The 19,679-nt window shown below is 39.4% G+C and overlaps 1 long non-coding RNA gene across 6 annotated transcripts in view; it reads left to right on the forward strand.

The window, feature by feature from the left end:
• The first annotated feature begins 5,115 nt into the window (after positions 1–5,115).
• The window catches only part of LOC146435507 (uncharacterized), a 241,431-nt gene continuing 226,867 nt past the window's right edge, over positions 5,116–19,679 (forward strand). For 5 of the 6 annotated variants that reach the window (XR_014852976.1, XR_014852979.1, XR_014852975.1 and 2 more), the window contains exon 1: positions 5,405–5,651. This is a non-coding gene — a long non-coding RNA (uncharacterized LOC146435507). Of the gene's footprint in view, positions 5,212–5,404; positions 5,652–19,679 lie in introns of those variants that run through there. The other variant, XR_014852977.1, reaches the window with a different exon arrangement.

Genomic DNA, 19,679 nt, shown 5'->3' on the forward strand with positions numbered 1-19,679 from the left:
GCTGTGAGAACTGCAAAGTGAAAATAAAGATGAGGAAGTGATTTAAGACAGGAATTCAGAGTCAAGAGGAAGGTTTAATTTTAATAGGAAAGAGAGAAAGCTCATGTGGGTTTACATAGGCTAATTCTTGTGTGACACAGTTCTCTGGGGGAGCTAATTTGTTTTGACATGAAATTGGGCTGTATCTGATGGCACCTCCATTTTTGTCCATTCTAAAGGAGTGATCACGGGAAGACTGTGAGCTGGTGAGTCACAACTGAAGGAAAATGCTGGCTTTGAAGCCCACTAGTCCACATGAGTTCCCACACCTACACTACAGTTGGGACTAATCAGTGGATGATGTTTTTTCCTCTGGGATTTTCATGTTGCTTTCCAGGCAGCACTCACTTGAACTAATGCAAGCAGATACTTCCAAACCTCAATCTATATCCCTAAGGGTAGCAATTTAAAGCTGAACTTATTGATGTAAATTAAGGAAGACTTAATTCAAAAGTGTTGTATCTGTAAAATGATTCATCCACATCTAACCCTGGGATTTCCTGATCTCTCAGTTAGAGGAGTGAGTTAAGAAACTACAATTTTAGTCTTACTAACACTACTTCAGTACAGTGTGTGTTGTGGGATCATGTTCATCCTGTGTATTTGGTTTGATCGTCTATCAAAGAAGTCTAGAATAATAAATTAGATTTTTCTTTTTTTTTTTTTACATATTAGGTTCTACAAAATCCTTTAAAGTTTCCACATATTTAGGTTTGCGTGTGCATAACTCTTTGTCTTTCTTTGGTAAAATGTCTTCTAACTGCATGAGGCTGCAGTTTGTGAAATGCCCGGGGAGGGGGCTACGTCAGTTGAAATTAGGGTGAATTGTGCATGAAGCACATATTTTCCTCATAGACATGATCTCAGCATAAATGAATAAAAAATATTTGTGCAGGCTCTCCCGATTGGAAGCAAGTGAATGAAAAATGAGAAGCACGCTTAATCTGTGTGATGCCTTAAAAAAGCACACAGGAAGCAATTTGGTCTTTCAGACACAATTAAGGGTTGCAGAGCTACCCTAAAAGAAAACCCAGTGTGCAGCTACCATTCAAAAACTCAGCCCTCCAGGCTACCTCACTGAAAGGCTGAGGTACAACACAGCTTTAGTGAAGCAACGGAGAAGAAGATAACAAACAGACAGGTTTATTCTCTAAATGAGCAGCAAAACCCCATTAAGTATTAAAAATGATGACCATACAGAAGAGCAGATTAATGTACAGTTTGGAAATATGAGTCCTGATCCATATCTAGTGCTTAGCATGTGTGCTGCATAAAACCTCAGAGCCTTATTTTTGCACAGATTATTAAAGATTGTATTAATTCCTCTAATGCCTGGGAAGCAGGAATGTGACTGAGTTTTCCCACTTATCCTAAAACAGTTGGTGGAATCTAAAGTTGAATCCTGTCAAGCCTAGAGTAAGAGCACAACTTGGAGAGCTTTTTAATCCCTTTGCTGGCACACCAGACAGCCTCTGCACGGGCCGCTTTGCATGCTGCCAGTGTGGTACCCCTTGATTGTGCCCTCCTGAGCAGAAGAATCATCTTCCAAGATGCAAACATACTTTCTGGGCCTGGAAGCCACTTCACCTTGTCCCAGGCATTCTACAAATTATACGGAATGGCCAGGGATGTAAAACATCCAGAATGAATTATGAGATGCTGTTAAACAACACTTTAGTTCTGGAACTTGGGAGGTGAAAGGTGTCTAATTAGTAAGAAGTTAGAACAGAAGGAAGAATGAAGAGAGAACAATAACGAGGCAAGGGCATAAAAAAGGAAGCAGGTGTTTAGTGATGCCCATGATGAATACAAACATATGAAAGCAATTCAGGAATAGGCAACCTCTAATTGAGCTTTTTTTTCCCCAGTGCCACTATGTTATTGTAAACAGCTGAAGGGAAAGCTTTTTGAAAGAAACAAGCATGGATTACAAGAGAAGAGGAAACAATATTCATGAAGTATTTCATGATCATCAGGCTTTCTAATACAACCCCTCATCCCAAATATTAGAAACGCTTTGAAGTCTGATGGCTGCTGTCTCTCTTCTTCCTCTCAAAAAATGCGGTCTTCTAAAAGATAGTATGTTATCCAAAAGAAACATACTTCAAAAATTTTCAGATGTTGCCATAGAGAGTTTCTTTCAAGTTATGTCAATTAGTTTGCTATTTAATTCCATTAAAAAGCTTCTACAGATCCACAATCAGCTATCAGCAGATTTTGTTGTGGTATACAATATGTAGTCCTCAAACATGGGAGAGCAAGGAAAACACAAGTTTATGTGAGATGACACTGGATATCAATCATCCCCTAGGAATACCAGGGAATTACAAGAAAGTAGTCTCTGACTAATGTTTGTGGCAGTAAAACAATCTCATGTGATACATAGATTTATTCAGATGTCAGCCCAGTGGTCATTCCTTATTAGTAAATCTGTAGCAGCTGAATGTCTTTTCTCTGAATATGCTGACCAAACCCAAGCTCAGTACACTGTCATTTGAACATAAAGCTGCTGGAAGAAGATACTATTTCTACATGAAGATTTAAGAACTTTCAGCACAAATACTAATAAACTACATATATATTGCTTAGGAATAGGTAAAAAAACCCTTTGAAACAATAGCACTTTTTCTAGCTGAGAAATGTATGCCAAATATTTCTACTGTGAAATAGGCTGTCAATTCAGGCATTCAAATCTAATTCCCTTGGTGCTTTCCTAAACTGTGGTAAAACAAACCAGCAGAACAGTGAAGGTTTTGGTTAGAAGCACTCACTGTCCAGAAGTTCATAAGACTGGTGCTTCTGTAAGGCATCTCAGTGCTGATACTTAAGACTGGGATATCTGTTGACCTGCAGTGCTGGCTCATGGCCCTTGCTGCATGCTTGGCACATCCATCAGCTGCTCCCTGCATGTGTGCTTTCTAGGGTGAAAAACAGGTGCCAAATACAAGTTTGAATGACTACCTCCTTATCCATCCATTTGTTGTAGGAGGATAGAGGGAGGCTGGCAGGCCACTCGTTACTCCAAGGGAGAAGGTCTGGCTGGCTGTGCTGCTAGGCAGGCTGGACCATCCTCAAGACTTCTGGAAGAAGTCCTGTCACAAAGACGGGCCTGATGTTTTGGATTTAGAGAGATGGACTCTGGTTAAATAATGGCATTCAAATTCAGCAGATGCATATAAAGTAAAGCAACTCAATTTAAAGATGAAGGTGTAGAAAGGACAGTATCAGAGAAGTGGGCTATTAGCTTTTTCCATAAGCAACACCCTCTTTAAGAAAATCTTTGTTACCTTAGTCTGTCCTGCTAATGTTTACTTTCCTGCTGTATTTGAACTATAGTAGAAAGCTCAAAATCACATGGTTTATACCACATTAATCTCAGGCCTTCATGTTTCTTCTAAGGTACCCATGGGAGATCAGGAGGACTTATTTATTTAAATATTCTGCTTGGCTTTGAAATATTATTCCTACTAACCTCTGCACCACTATAGTTTGGCTTCAGTTACAGGTAGGATTTTGGCAAGGTACACATAGTAATCTGCACTTGATGTATTATGTTTTTCACACATGAGAAAAATCTGAATTCTGTGGAGAACGTGTGCTAGTAAGCTGACAGAAAAAGCAAAGAGCATGAAATTCAGATGTGTTTGGTTGGTGTTTTGCTAATCCACTTAGCATAAAGCCAAGCACAGATATGCAGCCAAATGGGAATTGTCTCTCCATCAGATCATGAGCAGGTATTAAGGTTTGTTTTCTACCCTTTTCTATGGACTGAGTCATGATATTACACCAGGCTCACCTGGGAGCTTTATTTAGGAAAGCCACTGCTTTTATAGGGACGTTATTAGGCCCACAACTCTATTATTACTGCTTCATTTGTGTGAAAATACAGCACATTTGGGCACAAGGCAATGTGTTTCCTCCATTGTGTGATGGTGCTTGGACTTGTCTACAAGAGACATCGCTGGCATTTTTTAACAAAAAGCTTTGGAGCCAGGGCACTGCGGGTGAGGAAGCCCCTTTCAACTCAGTGCTCCTGAGCCAGTGCAGTCTGCGTGTCACAGAATCTGCCGAGCAAATGGAACGGGCAGCAAAAGCCTCTGTGAGCACTGGCAGAGTTTCTAAGCATAACCCAAACACCAGGCAGAGCTGTGCTGTCACACCATGGATGGCTGAGTGCACGTACAGCAGCCAAACTTCAGAGCCTGTGCAATTGTATGCATGGAAACTTAAGTGGCGACAAAGTTAGATAAAAGGGTTTGTGACTGAGTGATGCCTTAATATTGGGAAAACGCCATAAAAGAGAAGTCCTCTAGCACATGGCCCTAAGTCGTGTTCCTTTAATATCTAAGAAATGCCAAAAGCCTCAATGGTAAGGGATTTCTACTTCAAGGGAAACAGCAAAGGGAGATGAAAGAGGTAAGTGCCAAGGAACCACCACCATGCCGGTGCCTTCAGTCCCGAGCACAGCTGGTGAAGCCCGAGCAGCCCAGGCAGCAGCACACAGAGGTGTGGGGAACGTGAGCTCTGTACTTGTTATTTCCTATTTTACAGCTACATTTAATAGGTGAATGCTATGAGCTGTTATGGTTAGATGGTTATTCATAACAACTTAAACTGATTTCAAGCTCTCCTTAATCTCTGGGTGAGGTTCGGCAGGGAGACCTTCTCTGCCTTCAGAGAGTTTCGGAGCAGCGCTGATTCCTCTCTTTTACATGGACTAGTTTTGGTATCCTTCAGCCAGACAGCCTTTTGCACACGTTTCAGCTTTTGACAAACGGGCTGCCTTGGCTTTTAAATGACTAAATGCCAGGTAGTTCATCCTGCTCCAGAGAACGCATGCCACCACCTCTTCACGCAATGCTGCTTCGCCACCCGACGCCGCGAAACGAACCAGAGCTCTGCTGCCAGCACGCGCTGAGGCCCAAAGAGCCGCATTACCAATCGCACCAAACACGCTGGCTCCGTCAGCTGGAAACCTGTTTAGCGTTAGTGCTTTTGCGTCCTTTCAGCGCTTCCTGCCGCTGAGGAGACAAGGCCACCCTCAGCCGCAGCACGCGCTCCGCCGCGCGCGGGCCACGTGACGCGCGCGGGCTAGTGAAAGGCCGCCGGGGGCCATGGCGCCCTTCTCATTCCCTCAGGGGCGAGGCGGGCGGCGACTGCTTGATCTGCCCAGTGAGTCCTGCGCGGGGCCGGGCCGGGCCGGGCCGGGGCACAGCGGCGACGGCAGGACTGCACCGTGTCCGTCCCTGCTCTGCCCGCTGGCGGCGTGCTCGGGGTGTGGCAGGGGGCGGGCTGAGGGCGGAGCGGCACTGCCCCAGCGCCCCGCCCGTCCCGCCGCTCCCTGGGCGTCGTGTGCTGGTCGGCAGCGTGGTGCGCTGGGCTCGACGGGCTCTGCCTGAATTAGCTGAGTAATGGTGTTAATTAGCGGCAGGAATGCGAATTCTTGCGGAGGGATGATTGAGGCTTCGTAATAGCCAGGCGTTCTCAATGCCTCGGGAGCGCTGAAAGTGCTGCCCACGAGTAGCACTGTGCATATGGGTGGAATTACTCTTGCAGTGCCAAGAGTTTTGGGTACTCAGGCTAACAAGTCTTCAGTACCACATAACTTCATTGTAAGTGTTGACAAGCATGAATTCCAAATAGGACCATTTTTTGCTTTGTCGGGTGGTGGAGGGGATTTTTCTTTGTGTTGCTTGAGGTTTTTTGTGAACTTTTATCCTAATGTGTGGCTACTTCAAACAAAGTCTCCAGATTTTGAATATGAAAGTAACATCTGGTTTGTGCTCAATGCTGTTATGAGCAGGAAATGCAGATAAAGTTTTGTATTTTAACAAAGCACTCGTGAATTGTCATTCTAATGAAAGTTTCCTACATCCCAATTATCCTAATGTCAAGCAGGGATTTGCTAGCTTTTGCTTCAGCTGAGAAAGAAACTTGCGAAATATTTCAGTGCAAAACTATCCCTCCGGATGACTGTCCATTTTAATAGCATTAACTAATCTGCAGCTTGCAATTTCTTCTACTTATCATATTTTAAAGTCTCTATGCAATGCATAAAATCTCTTTTTAGGTGTTTAGTGCAGATTGTATCAGGCATGGACTATTACTGACAGGCTGACACCCAGCTTTTCACACTTACTCGAGAGTGCTCCAAGCTAAAGTGGCATGGAAAGGACATCCTGACCTAAAAGTATCAGGAGTATCTGTAGTGTTTCATTGGGGTGTGCATTTGACTTGGGAGAGGGCTCTTTTGAGGCCCACATAGTGAACAATTGTATCAACATTTCCTGATGGCTTTGTTTCTTGGATTTAATTTGTATTCCTCTTGTGGTTTGGAGTTGAGTTTCTTATACGTGTCTGCTTTTTGTTGTATTGCTTGCCTGATGATTCAAATAATGAAGTCTTTTCTCACAGTGATACACTGTTGTGTATAACGGTGATAAACCTGGTTCAATATAAGAAAGAAAATTATGGAAGTTTGTTTTTACACTGGATAACTATTTTTTGTTTTATCACAGTGTCTATAACTGTTATGCAGATTACCTGACAGGGAAAAAAATCCAAACCAACAACAAAACTTGCCTTCCTTGTAAAGTTTCCCTTCTTCCTTCTTCAATCATTTGCATTTTGAATGCTCCGAAGAAGGATGGTAAACTAAGAGGTAACAAAGGTGATAGTATTGCCATAAGTCAGACTTATTGAACAATTTTGTCGTGTTATGGCACTGCAGTATTGCTCTAGCAAGAATCAGAGAAGGAACTGTGATGACAGTAATTGTTGGAGTACTCAGGGATGGTTTTACAGATGTGGGTCCATCAACTTACTGTTTCTCTTTTACGGTTACCTACCTGACATTGTCTTGTTTTTCATTTTACAAGGTGGGCATCTTTGCATTTATATTTATAAATTAAAATTTGTTTTAAAACATTTCTTTTCAAATGAATTGTGATTTTTTTCTGTAGCATTTCTGCATTTATTTCATTAACATGAACATTAGTACTGCACTTGCCCCAGTCATGCAATATTTGGCTGTGGATCATATAACTGAAGTCTTTTTAGAGCATAGGTCACTTCAGTGAAGACACAACTGCTAAGGTCATAGAGCAAAAGGCCTCCCAAAGGCTTGAGAATTGTTGTCAGCCTCTCCTGCTAGAGACGTACTATTTCAGCCAGAGACTCCAAGCAAAGAATACAAGAGCTGTAGCCATAACCTTATGCCTAAGCTCAACAAGTCTTTGAGGGGAGTTAACTGTCTGCAGTACAATTCCCATCCTGTAGTCACCTTGCTCTGCACAGCTGGGTTAGAAGTGTCTCCAGCCTATGGACAAGAGCAGTTAAAGGCCTGTCCAGCAGTGTTCTGAACTGCATGAGGAGCAGGGCTCATATCATGCTTTGCTAATTTACCTGGCACTGTTGCCTTTTAATAATCTGCCAGGTAAAGTAGTAAAAGGTAAATTAATCTGAAAGGTACAGAACTTGTAGCTGCTTTCTTCTCTAAAAGCCTACCAAACACCACGGCTTATTTGTTTCAAGAGGAATTATGTAGAGAAACACCTGGCATTGCTTACAGGTGTTTGGAAGAAATTTGTGTCCTGCTTTGTTTTTTTATATTTTTCCTAGTGAGTATGACTAGCCAGAAGCATTTTTCTTAATATTTTAAGGTTATGGAAAAGGAAGAAAACAAGGTAGTTATGGTCACAAGTGGTATTGAAGATTGCTGGAGTTAGTGGTTATGGAAGCCTTAATATGTGACAAGAGATTCAAACTCAGTCACTGGACTCCTTTGTGGTGGCTTGAGATACACAAATAGTAGAGCTCAACTTTAAAGCATGTTGTATAATATTGTGATCAGAGGGGGGAAAAGAGGCAACAAACAAAACCAAATTGTAAACCCTTGTCTTAGTTTGCGTCACTGTGGAATCCATCTGTAATTGAAGCAGGTGGGAAACCAGCAATCCTGAACCAAGAAACTGCAGCAAGTCAATTACTTCTGCATGGTACAGACATGACAAATAGAGCTAATACCAGCTGCCTGCCTCCTGTACATAGAGACAAAAGATGAGATTAAACCTGGCCATCAATCTAGTATGGAAATACTGAAGCATCTGTCAAATATTTGACACTTACGAAACCAAAATTTGTTCAGTCTGGCACTGCTGGAGGAGCATCTGGTAAAAAAGAGCAGGGCCTGGAAGAACTTCAAACAAAATCTTGTTCCTGGAAGGGTATCACTATGGTAACTAAGTTATCTTAGCCTCACTCTTCCCTTTAAACTAGCCAAAAAGCATCTAAGTGTCCCACAGGTAATTCAGATTCACAGAACAGTGAAATAATAATAGTGAAAATATTTTTGGTGTTCTTTTTCAGATAGCTTACAAATCCTTATATACTTAGAAATTAGGTCTTAATACTAGAATGACTAAGGAGTGAAAATGAAAATTAAATTCAGTGTGGTGGTTTCCATGGAATTTGTCACTTTCGGATTGAATATTATAATGAATACTTGGGAAATCATAGTGGTGGTTTATTTCTGCTGTGTAAAAGGCTGAAACATAGCCCAAGGTTTCCATCATGATTTGAAAGTATAATATGCTGAGTTACATTATCTGTTAATTTTCTGTTTTATTTTTCTTGCAAATTATACCTCTTTTAGCATAGTTATATTATAAATCTTACCTTGAAAGCTGTGTTATATTGGCAGAAGATGAAAGCATGAGTATACTGTCATATTCATGGTCTAATCTTACTTCTAAATTATGTTTCATGGGAGTATAATTTAGCTACAGCTCTCCTGTCTTTTAAATGGAGATAGAATTTGCTTGTCACATAAAGTTGTTCTGAGAATTAATTGCTTAATGTGGTATGTATGCCCTGCTTTGAAAATTATGGCATATAGGTGATGAACATCATTACCAGGTAATTATTATTAATATACTGAGTTCTAATTAAAGCAAGTATTGGTAGATGAAGAAAGTAGTGTCTGATTGCCCATTCTGATGTCAATAATACTACAGTCATAAACCTGATATAATGGGGTGAAGAAGCAGCTGTGGGAATAGCTGCTACTTTTAAGGAATCCCTTTCATCACTGTAACCTAATGGTAAAATGAATACACATTTTAGCATTTACACTGTTAAGGGAGTGATAACTGTAACTACTGCCAGATGGGCAGATTTAGCATAAACAGAAAAGAAATAGGGTCCTGCACCTCTCTAGATAGGAGACTGTTGATCTGGCAGCATCTTGAGTTGTCTGTTGTGACCCCATAGGTAAATGATGCTGAGTTGTGTAATGTTTCTGTTGCAAGCAAAATGTCCAATGTATGTGTTAAATTAAGGGAATTTATTAAAAAGAAGTATCTTGGCAACTGTATGTACGAATGTAAGCAGTTCATTGTGTTAGAATAGGAAAAGCTCTGACCACTGATCAAATTATTAGCAGTTTAGTATCCAGGCTGGGGGTGAAATTATGAAAGTGGATACTGCATGACTAAATTTGAGATAGATCTAAGGAGTTCTGTGCACTCACTGTCTCAATATTACAGTACTTGAATTGTACAGGTAAAACTATCTGCTCTAGGCTGGGTGATTATTTAGGAATGTGAAGCAGTGCAATTTCATCTGAGACCATGAATTAACAGTTCCTTCAGTTTCAGTAGTGCTGCAGTTAAGCAATAATTATAGCCAGCAATTAAAGCACCAGAGTATCTTACCTAGTATGGACCTCCCAACGCAGTAGCTTCTAAAGAGAATTTGTTAAACTCATATCTGTGGGGTTTTTGGGAGGAAATGTAATAAAATCCTAACTCCACAAGATGGAGAATTTGGGAAGTTGATTCTTTAAGCCTTGTTATTTACATTCAAAGCCACCTTATAATTCTGATAATTGTCAGGATACTGCGAGGGAAGTGATTAACTGTTTCTTTATACTGCATTGCAGAGGAATCTGCAACTAAAAGGTTACTATTAAGTAGCAATGCTAAAAGAGCTGAATGTGTGTAATGTCTTGTGGCTTCAGAAAATGATTGTAAAATACTGTCCCATGTTTCAGGGTATCTCTAATTCATCAGTGATCAAACATAATGATTTTCGTAGTAAATTAAATAGAATCACACAATATCCTGAGTTGGAAGGGACACACAAGGATCTCAACTTTGTTAGACTTGAATTCCTACATCTGATGATTTTTGTGGGCTCAGCAAAATAATAAATATTGTTAAACATTAATTTATTGCAATAGTTCTTGATTGATTTCTTAAGTGATGACACCTAATAAAGAGAGAAACTTTTTGTAGCTTTTTGTGTTAACCAATTTCTTCAGATGCGTGAAGGCAAATAAAGAAGCTCATTTAACGTGTACATTGCCATATTTAATTACTTGATACCTGCTGCTTTTTCTTTAAATAGTAATTCTGTTCTTTCATCTTGCAGCTCCAAGATTAGGAGGCAAAGAAGGGCAGTGAGGCTGGTGTAGGGTCTGAAGAGGAGCAACTGGGGGAACTGGCATTGTTGAGGAGAAAAGGAGGCTCTGGAGGGACCTTATAAATCCTTACAAATACCTGAAAAGAGGCTCTAGGCAGGTGGTGTCTCTTCTCCCAGGTAACAACAACAGGACAAGAGGAAATGGCCCCAAGTTGCAACACGGGAAGTTTAGATTGGATATTAGGAAAAATTTCTTCACAGAAAGGCTTGTCAATGCATGGAACAGACTACCCAAGGATGTGATTGGGTCTCAAACCCTTGAGGTATTTAAAAGACATTTGTATATGTGACACTTAGGAACATGGTTTAGTGGTGGATTCACAGTATCAGGTTAACGGTTGGATTTGGTAGGGTTACAGGTTTCTTCCAAGCAAAATGATTCAATGTCACATTTACATGAATTTGATTAATGTAGTCAAGCTTTTTTGGCTGCTTTTCATCTAGATCATTATAAAACAAGTCACTTTTCTGTGTTCATTTGCAAATTTTTTTCTTAATGGAAGCAATTAAAATCAGCTTTTTTTTAATTTGACATGCTCTGCAATATTTAGTTTCAGACATGGGGTTTGATTTACTTTCTCTGTCTTCTGGTGTCAAGTATTTAACTGGTTTATGGAATGGGCTGCATTTCTAGATTCAACTTGTACAATATTACTTTAAAGGAATCCTTGGTTTCAGTGAGATCTCATGGACTTTCTTCTGTCTGACAATAACATTTGGAATATAGGCATAGCTCAAGAGGCAGTGATTAAAAAACTCCCTCCTCATATAGTACAAATATTGATGAAGATGGGTATTTTCCATTTTCTAATGCTAATTGTGGGAGGACGATTGCAATTTATCATGTTACTTTACGTTTAAAGTAAAGCCAGTAGAGTTGAAAGCCAGTGTAAATAGCAGTCCTGGGTTGAATTGTTTGTAATCATTGCATATGAGGGAGGCAGATGCCAAAAAATCTGACAAAACCACCCCAACTTTTAAACTTTTGATTCTGTTTTGCTAAGTTATATCAGGTATAAGTCAGATTTTGAAACAAATGTAATGGGCTAAGAGAGCAGTTCTTCCTTTGGCTTCTGACCTTATTTTCTAGGAATCCAGTGTTGTGATGGATTTCAGTTTAAAAAGATAAAAAGCCCACAGGGAGACAATAAGGTGCTATCCAGCTTTGACATTTCTCAGTATTTTCATTGCTTGCCACTTACTATACCTGGTAATAAATTTTGGAAGTAGAATATGACTTGGAATTTTACTGGTGTTTGAAGTCTTATTTCTTACTGACATTCCTGGCATAGACCTCTATTCTTTTTCTGCATTTTTCCTTTCTACAGTTCTTTGTATCCTTATTCATTGCTACATGCAAACTTCAAAGAAGGAAATAATCTTTAATCTTTTGATTCTACAGTGAGTTGTTTAGGAAAGAATCAAAAATGCTTTGTTGATGGAATAAAAGTTAAGCATTTTCATACAGTAGCTTGTGTAGAAGTCCCAAACAAGAAATGGCATCTTACTGTGACAAGTTTTCTGTAAATAAATAGAATCTGGTGCCTAATGTTCTACTAATGTAAGCAATGGTATAACTGCCCATGTAACGATGGGGGTGCTTGTTAACGTGTTGGTTGGTGGGCAGAGTTCCAGCCAGTAGAGGATGAGTAACAATACTCAAGTAGAACATCACTTACTCCTTGTTCTCCCCCTTCAAACTGAATCACAGAAGAAACCAAAAGGAACAAAAGGAATGTGGAAGAATGATACCTACCAGAGGCCTTCCCAAAATCCGAAGAGGTGAAAACGACACATTCTTTTCTATGGAGAGGTGATTGTGGTAATGCATAATTAATTAAGTATGTATGAAGAAGTCAGCATTACATGGGCTTAAAAGACCAAGAAAACCAAAATTCAAGGTGGCAAGTGGCGTGTGAGTAAATGACTAGTTGAAGATCCTTCATAACTAAAAAAAAGTTGGGGAGAAAGTGGGAACAGGATGAAGAGCTAGTTTCAGTTTGGAGGGTTTTGACCAAAAGGAAATTCTTCCATCATGCTAGTTTGTGCTGAAAAGAGTTCAGAATAATGAGGGCACTGTGAAAGTTTTGGTTAGAAAAGGAATAAAAAATTTTTAGTTGGGCTTTTATGGTTTCTCATATTTTTTGTGCAAGTCAAGTAATCAGAACTTAACTGCTGTTGGAGTGCTTTTCTTGTCTATCAGTGGATCCTGTGTTGAAAACAGATAGAAAAAAATGCCAGTTTGTCTTCAGTTGTCCTAGTCATGTACAAAGTTGACACCTGCAGCAGTGTTAAAGGAGCTGGCATGATGACAGACGACAGATTTAGCATGAATAACATGCAGATTGTGGGACATAAATTTTACTGATTCACTGGTATTGTTTTTAATGGCAAGCTGCCCAAAATGTACAAATGGAAAGTTTCCTCTAATTCACTGAAAAATCAGCAGCCTGAGGACTTGCTGATTTATCCTGTATGGTAGTGGTCCTGGTTAGTTCCAGCTGTTAATACAGTCTCCTGTCTCTGGAATGCTACTTCTTTAGAACATGTGTATCATGCTGGACTCTAAAGCAATTCCACATTTTGTAAAACTGTACTGGAGAATCAGGCATTTAATCACACAAATTTTAATTCTTCATGATTTTAGCATATGTTTAAACATAAAATTCTTCTAACTATTGATGCTATAAAGTTTTAGAGATCTCAGTTTTAAAAATCCCTCAGAGGGCTATTTTAATCTTAATTATGTAACTGCTGAAAGAAATTGCTAATTACTAGTAGAATCATGCTCATGCTCTACCTTTTTTTTGTCCAAGGTAGTTAGGCCAATACTACGTTGTTATAGCACCGGAAACTGTAAGAGCAGTGTTGGTATCTTTCATGGTTCTGCCTTCCAAAAAGGGCCTTATTACATGTGCATGCAAATTCTGAGTGAATCGCTGAGATAAACACAGATTGTTTGTCTGTGTCTGTTCTCACAAACTACCCCTTCTGCAGGTGTCCTTGAATTCTGTTCTTAGTCACTGATTAATGTAAACAATATATAGTTACCTCAGCTTTTGGGTGACTCTTAACAGTTTCAGTTTTCCAAGGCTCAGGCTAGTTCATTATTTTAGAATTGCTTTTCCATAGTTCCTCATTTAAATTATGTGTTCACTCCATTGTTAATTATCTGGCTTTCTCAGACAGAGGTAGTAGTAGATGTAAATTTTATTGCTCTACTAAGTGATTATCAGTTAGCAGTGATAAGAATTCAAAAGCTAGTCAAAGCCTTGAATGTAATTAGTTTGGTATTCATTTGAATTTTGCAAATGCCTTTGTGAATGGAAAAAATATTTTTTTTCACAGTTCTTTCTAGGATAGTTCTTTTGTAGTGTTTTTTTTCCTTTTTTAAATTAGTATTATTCTTAGTATTTCCCTATGGGTTTCACTGATGAGAGGTAGAGTGCTAGGCTTTTGAAAGATAGGGATCTGAATGTGTTCAGTGCTTCATTTGAGAGGGTGTCATGAGTCTTCAAGGGACTATTTGTGAGCTCTGCTCTGTAAATAGCCTGGCTCTGTCATGGAGAGGACATCAGCCAGGGTGGCTGGTGAAATTTCCCTCTGTTGTTCCCTCAAGTTTGCACCTGAGTTCCTTTGACCTTTGATAGAAGTCCCAACTCATTTTTATCTCTGCCATTGAGCTCTGTGTCCATTTTCTGTGAATGCCACCTGTGAGGTACTGCACAATTCTGAAAGCCTATTTTTTAGAGGGAGTGCTCCACACTAGTATAAATTTGTACAAAACGGGGAATTTCTTGTCCACGCCTCTTTCATGCTGTCCTAGCTATTTATTTTTCAGCCTCAGTTGCCAAAGTAGTTTAAAAAGTGCACTAGTCAACCTGACATGAAGATTTAGATAAGGAAGGATCTAAACAGAGAGTGTTACCCTCCTCCCCATAGTCTTTCCTGAAGGAATCTCTTACCATGTGCCTCTTCAATTAATAAGAAAGTGGGTTTTGGATGCAACTAGAGGTGGAAGGATCTGCTTAAATCTGATGGGTTTTGGACATTGGCCAAAGATGTTTAAGAGAGCAACTGTTTGGGTCTTTTTGGGTTTGGGTTGGTTTGTTTTTTTTCCTGCAGTAGGAAGTCAAAATTTTCATTTTGAGGAAAGGTGAGGCTAAATTAACCATGTAAACAGACAGTAGCTGCATCTCTTTTATTAATTGAGAACAATTTAATGTTATGGAGGTAAGAATGATGTGAGAACCTTTGTAAGGGCGAAAGATGAAACTGTTTTAATTGTGATGAGAGAGGAGTGGAGACATCCCTCTTCCTTGTCATAAGGTTTGCTTTTCAACAGTTTGGTACACAGACTGTGTAAAAATCCTTTGGTAATAAAATGCAAGCATGTGATTCTTGTGTAGCTGGGACAATACCTTTTGAGATGCTGAATTGGGAAAGGAAAAAAATTACCTGTATTTACTGACAAAATTTAAAAACAGTAATACTGCACTGACTGAATGTGACTCAGCAGAAGGATCATTATAAGGACCCTGTAAGGACTCCAAGGCTCCAAGGACTAGTTCAGGTCCTGCATAGTGCTAGTTCATGGGATGGGGGTCACTTTTCACAGCTGAAAATACAGCTATTAATATAACTAAATACTGGAGAAATATTTTGGAAGCCTTAAATACTTCAGAAAACTTGAAACCTAGATGTTGTAGAAAACCTGATTTTTCTGAAGCATTACAAAGTGGACTGTAAATAGCTGGGTTTGACCCTTCTAGGTCTAGTTTTGAGGAATTGTAGAACTGCTGTGCAGAAACAGCATGGAATATATTTTTCCTCTGAGATCTTTGCACACCTGCATATTACTGGTCTAGAACAAGAGTGTCAAACTCCTGCTGTATGCACTTTTAGTTTGCCTGTAAGGCTGTGTGTGTTCATTAGATCTATGCATTTCATAGAGTTCTTATGAAGTAAGTGAATGACAGTTGTTTTGCAAGGTTTGTTTGCTGGGCTTATTATTTAAACTCTCTATTGGTGAAGGGAGGGAGTTGCTAAAATGTCAGCTGCTCAGCATGAAACTCCTGGGAGGTAGGATTTACAGTCCTGACCTGAATCCATGCAACCCCTCTGAATACTGGATTGCTGAAGTGCTGCCTTGTCAGTGTGAAATAGCACTGTGCTATCAGTATGCCAGCAGCAATAAAGATGTACTGCAGCTGTCTCATGAATGCTAAATTCCCATGCAAAGTTCAGGTAGAAAGTTTCACATGCATCAATCATGTTTGCTCTTTTTGTAGCTATCGCCTGGTTCCATTTGTAAACATGTAAAAATAAACTTTCAGTGGTTAAACTGTATAAAAGAAATTAACATTGGAGATAAAGCTCTTGAAGAAGTTAATGTGATGTTCAGTGCAAACTCCGTCATTGATTGATCCCAAATGACATTGCCCGAGGATTCAATAATTAAAGACCCACTTAGCTATTTTATTCTAAATTACTCTTGTATTGCTCTCTCTCCTGCCCCTGAGTAAACTCCACAGTCATTTAAAATGGCAGGATTGATAGTGAATACTAGTGGCCTTACTGATTGCATCTCTATAGTTAAATTACATGTGCTTTGGACCATTTTCAGACATTGAGGGCAGCTGGCATGGAAAAAAAACATGTCTGCATTATGAAACTGTTTTACTCTCCAGCATAAGGAACAGGTGTGGGCAAAATTCAAGCTGACATGCTTTTTCTGGGAATGATCCTTGTTATCTGCAGTCTCGAGGGAGTTGTGTAGTAGGGTGTGACTTGCTACATGCAAAAAACATTTGAGACTTAAAAATATAACAGTCAAAACAAGTTTCAATGCCTCTTAACACTGGTGGTCTCTTTCCTAGCATTGCTTAATTTGCTAGCATAAAGGTACCTTTGGATAGGGTTCATTTTAAATCTAGAAATCTAATCTAAGATGTTGGGCAACAGCTGATAGATATTCTTCCTATCCTAACTTCTCTGCTTGAATTTCCCACTCAATATCTAAGCAGTGCATGAGGCAGACCTGTGCACAAGTAGATGATGTCAACCCTTTGAAAGTACCTGTGCTACCTTGGAGGAGATATCTGTATGGGAAGGTTAAATATTAGTTTGAAGAAGAAAGTCAGAAATAGAGAATAGAACTGGGAGATGCAGGTTTTGAAATAGTTGTGGCAATTGGATGTGTGTAAGATGGGTTACAGAAAAGCACAAAGATAGAACAAAGTAAGGAGCACAGCTGTGGAGTGTTGAAGGAGCCTCAAATGAAAAGTAAGGCTCTGGCTGGCAGTGAAGGAGAATCAGCAATGGAAAAACAAAATAGGGCATTGTAGTGGAGTTAAAGGAAGGCCAAAGTAAATGGAAATTGGAGACCAGAGTTTTAAATAAACAGAAAATCTTAAGTAGTCTGAGGACTGGTTAAGTAAAATTTAGCCATTTAAAAGGGTGAATCCCTCCAATTTAAAAATCAATTATTTGGAGGACTTTTAAGAAAAATCTCACCTGAGTCTCTACTCTGTAGCAAGTACTTTGTAATTAAATTCTGGTCTGCTGGATTCATATTCTGAAAGATGTAAGAATCCTTGCCTCATTGCATAGACTGTAAAATAGATATGTTCGTTTCTAATAGATATATAAAGCATGAAGGATATTTTAAAATTCCTGTCAAATCACTCCATGTAAATTACCTAATCAGATACCATAGCTACATAATGTAATGTTAAAACCAGCAGAATTACACCATTACAGGAATCAGCTAGCCCTGTTCCAGATTACAGTGTTTTATAATTACAATATTTCTTCATCAACCCACTCCATGCTGTCTCATATCTTTGGAATTGTTATGAACATTTATCTCTGTATAGGTTTTCATCTTCTTAAAAACTCATGGTTTTCAAATTTTTTTTTTTTTTTTTGGAAATCCTCTTTTGGGGAATGCTGATGCTGGAATATTGGGTATATGCTAGTTCGTGTAATGGAGAAACAGAGGCCCTGTTTATTCATGAGTACTGAAACCATAAATTTGATCAAATGTCTGAGAGATTTAATGTGCTTAGTGCCAGCTCAGAAGTATAGAGTAACTTTATAAACCATTACAGACTTTTTGCAAAATAAAGTGTGTTTTAGCTCGTAAACATCACATCCTTTTTTTCTTTAATACAAGGCTTTGTGCCATTTGAAAGAAATACAAATCAACTAAACTTCTCCTTGCTCTATAGTGATCTCAATTTAATAATTTTTTTTCTTTCTGGTTCTGGAAAGAGCAAGTACTTATCTCTGGAAAGGTTGTTACAGTGGCCCACTGGTGCAGCAGTGCACCTAAAACCAAAGGTTACACCAAGCCCTCCTTGCACTGAGATAACTCCAGCTTGTGTTGATAACTGATGGTCATTCTTTACAATATTCCCTGAGCTCATTGTTTTTGCCCTTCTCATCTGAGCTGCCTTCTATCATGAGGTTGCAGTTGCATTCCTTGGCTCAGACCAACTGAATGATTACTGGTGTTGCACAGTCAGTTTCATACGTTGCTCATAGGAGTGACCAGCCCTCTGATAGAACCAAAGCCTGCAGCCTTAGCAGTTTCAGAGTGACTTGGGGTGACTTCGGAGCCTCTTCTATGGAAAATACGATGGAGGAAAAGGATGTTTGCTTAGATGGGAGGTTAATCTGTTTACACAATGCAAAGCATATCTGGCCTCCATATCTGCAGGTGATCTGGGGAAGAAGTTTTGTCTGTGACTTTGACTGAGGCTCACCAGGAAAATTCTCATAAATGCTTTCTTCATAGGAATATGGGAAAGGATAAGTTCAGTCTTAGTCCATTCTTTCAAAGTAACCAATCTCTGTGCATTAGAACTTGCTGGCTTGCTGAAATCAGAATGGCTTGCACAGACCATTTTCATTTCAGCAAAGCTGAGGTAGGGCTCTGACAGATCCCTGCTGGGTTTCTAGCTGGCTCTCCTGCTTCAGCCTTTGGCAAGCTGCCTGGCAGGTTGACAAGCAACAGAGAACATGACAAACTAGAGGATTCTGGCACTTGTTCTCATCGCTCCTTGAAAGGTGAAACTTGCAGGTTTTTTAAGATTCCTGATTCCAAGGCAACTTGGTAGGTGGACTGCTCCAGACTGAGGACTTGCTTTTCTTTTTAAGCTGTGGCATAAGAATATAACTAGCATCAATGCTGATCACAGATGACAGCTTTTTAAATAGCTTTGCAGAAAGATAGGCAAGAAAAAGTTAAGTGTTTTACTAACATGTGAAGGGAAAACCTTTCTTGATTTGACAAGAAAGTAAATACATGCTATTTTTATTAAATTAAAATATTTATTTGACATTGTTGCTCCTCAATAGCAAAGTCCAAACTTAAAATTGCAATATATTACCACAATAAGACTGTGTTAATGGGCTACTGAACGTTTTTGTCAGTAACTGAATATCAGACATTCTAAATCTTGTTACCACATATGAATTGGGAAGTTTATATGCAGAATAGATCAAATGAAATGGAGAAGCTTTGTTCTCTGGCACTTGCCCAGTCTGATAGTTTTTATTACCAGACTGTGCTATGTTGGCTGAATGTGTTGAAGGGAGGTGAAAAATAACAAACTGAAGGCCTGAAGAAACTATTCAGTAATGAACTGTTAGTCCAACTTCTGAACTAAAACTTTGGCATCCTCAAATAACTTGTCGTGTTATAGATCAGTCAGAGTGGCAAAATGTTATTTGGGCCCTGCTAATAGGGGTTGTACTACCTAGATTGATGGATACTAACCTTTCTCATATCAGAGTGAGTTCAGAACCAGGTTTGGTTCTTTTGAGAAAGAATACACCTCATACTTGGAAAGACAACCTACCACCACTTTGCTCCCCTGATCATGCATGATAGCATTATTGCTCTGTGGTCTCCTCTGTCTTTTCTATTGGTGCTTCCAGTGTCTGAGATCCCATCTCCCGATAAAAACTGACAGAACACAGGGTGTGGATTTTTTTTTTCAGACCTAGAAACTCCCTGCAACTCTTCTTTCCTTTCCTGAGGATGCCGAGGGCTTTCTCTATTTTGTTTCACTCCTGACTGCTGATTCAATTGAAATGTAAATGTATTCTGAGCATTTTTTTTCTAAAAGGGATTTGATTCAGGCAGATCT

This window comes from Lichenostomus cassidix, chromosome 6, assembly GCF_008360975.1.
Source record: "Lichenostomus cassidix isolate B80296 chromosome 6, HeHo_3.0, whole genome shotgun sequence".
In the NCBI taxonomy this organism is placed as follows: Eukaryota; Metazoa; Chordata; class Aves; order Passeriformes; family Meliphagidae; genus Lichenostomus; species Lichenostomus cassidix.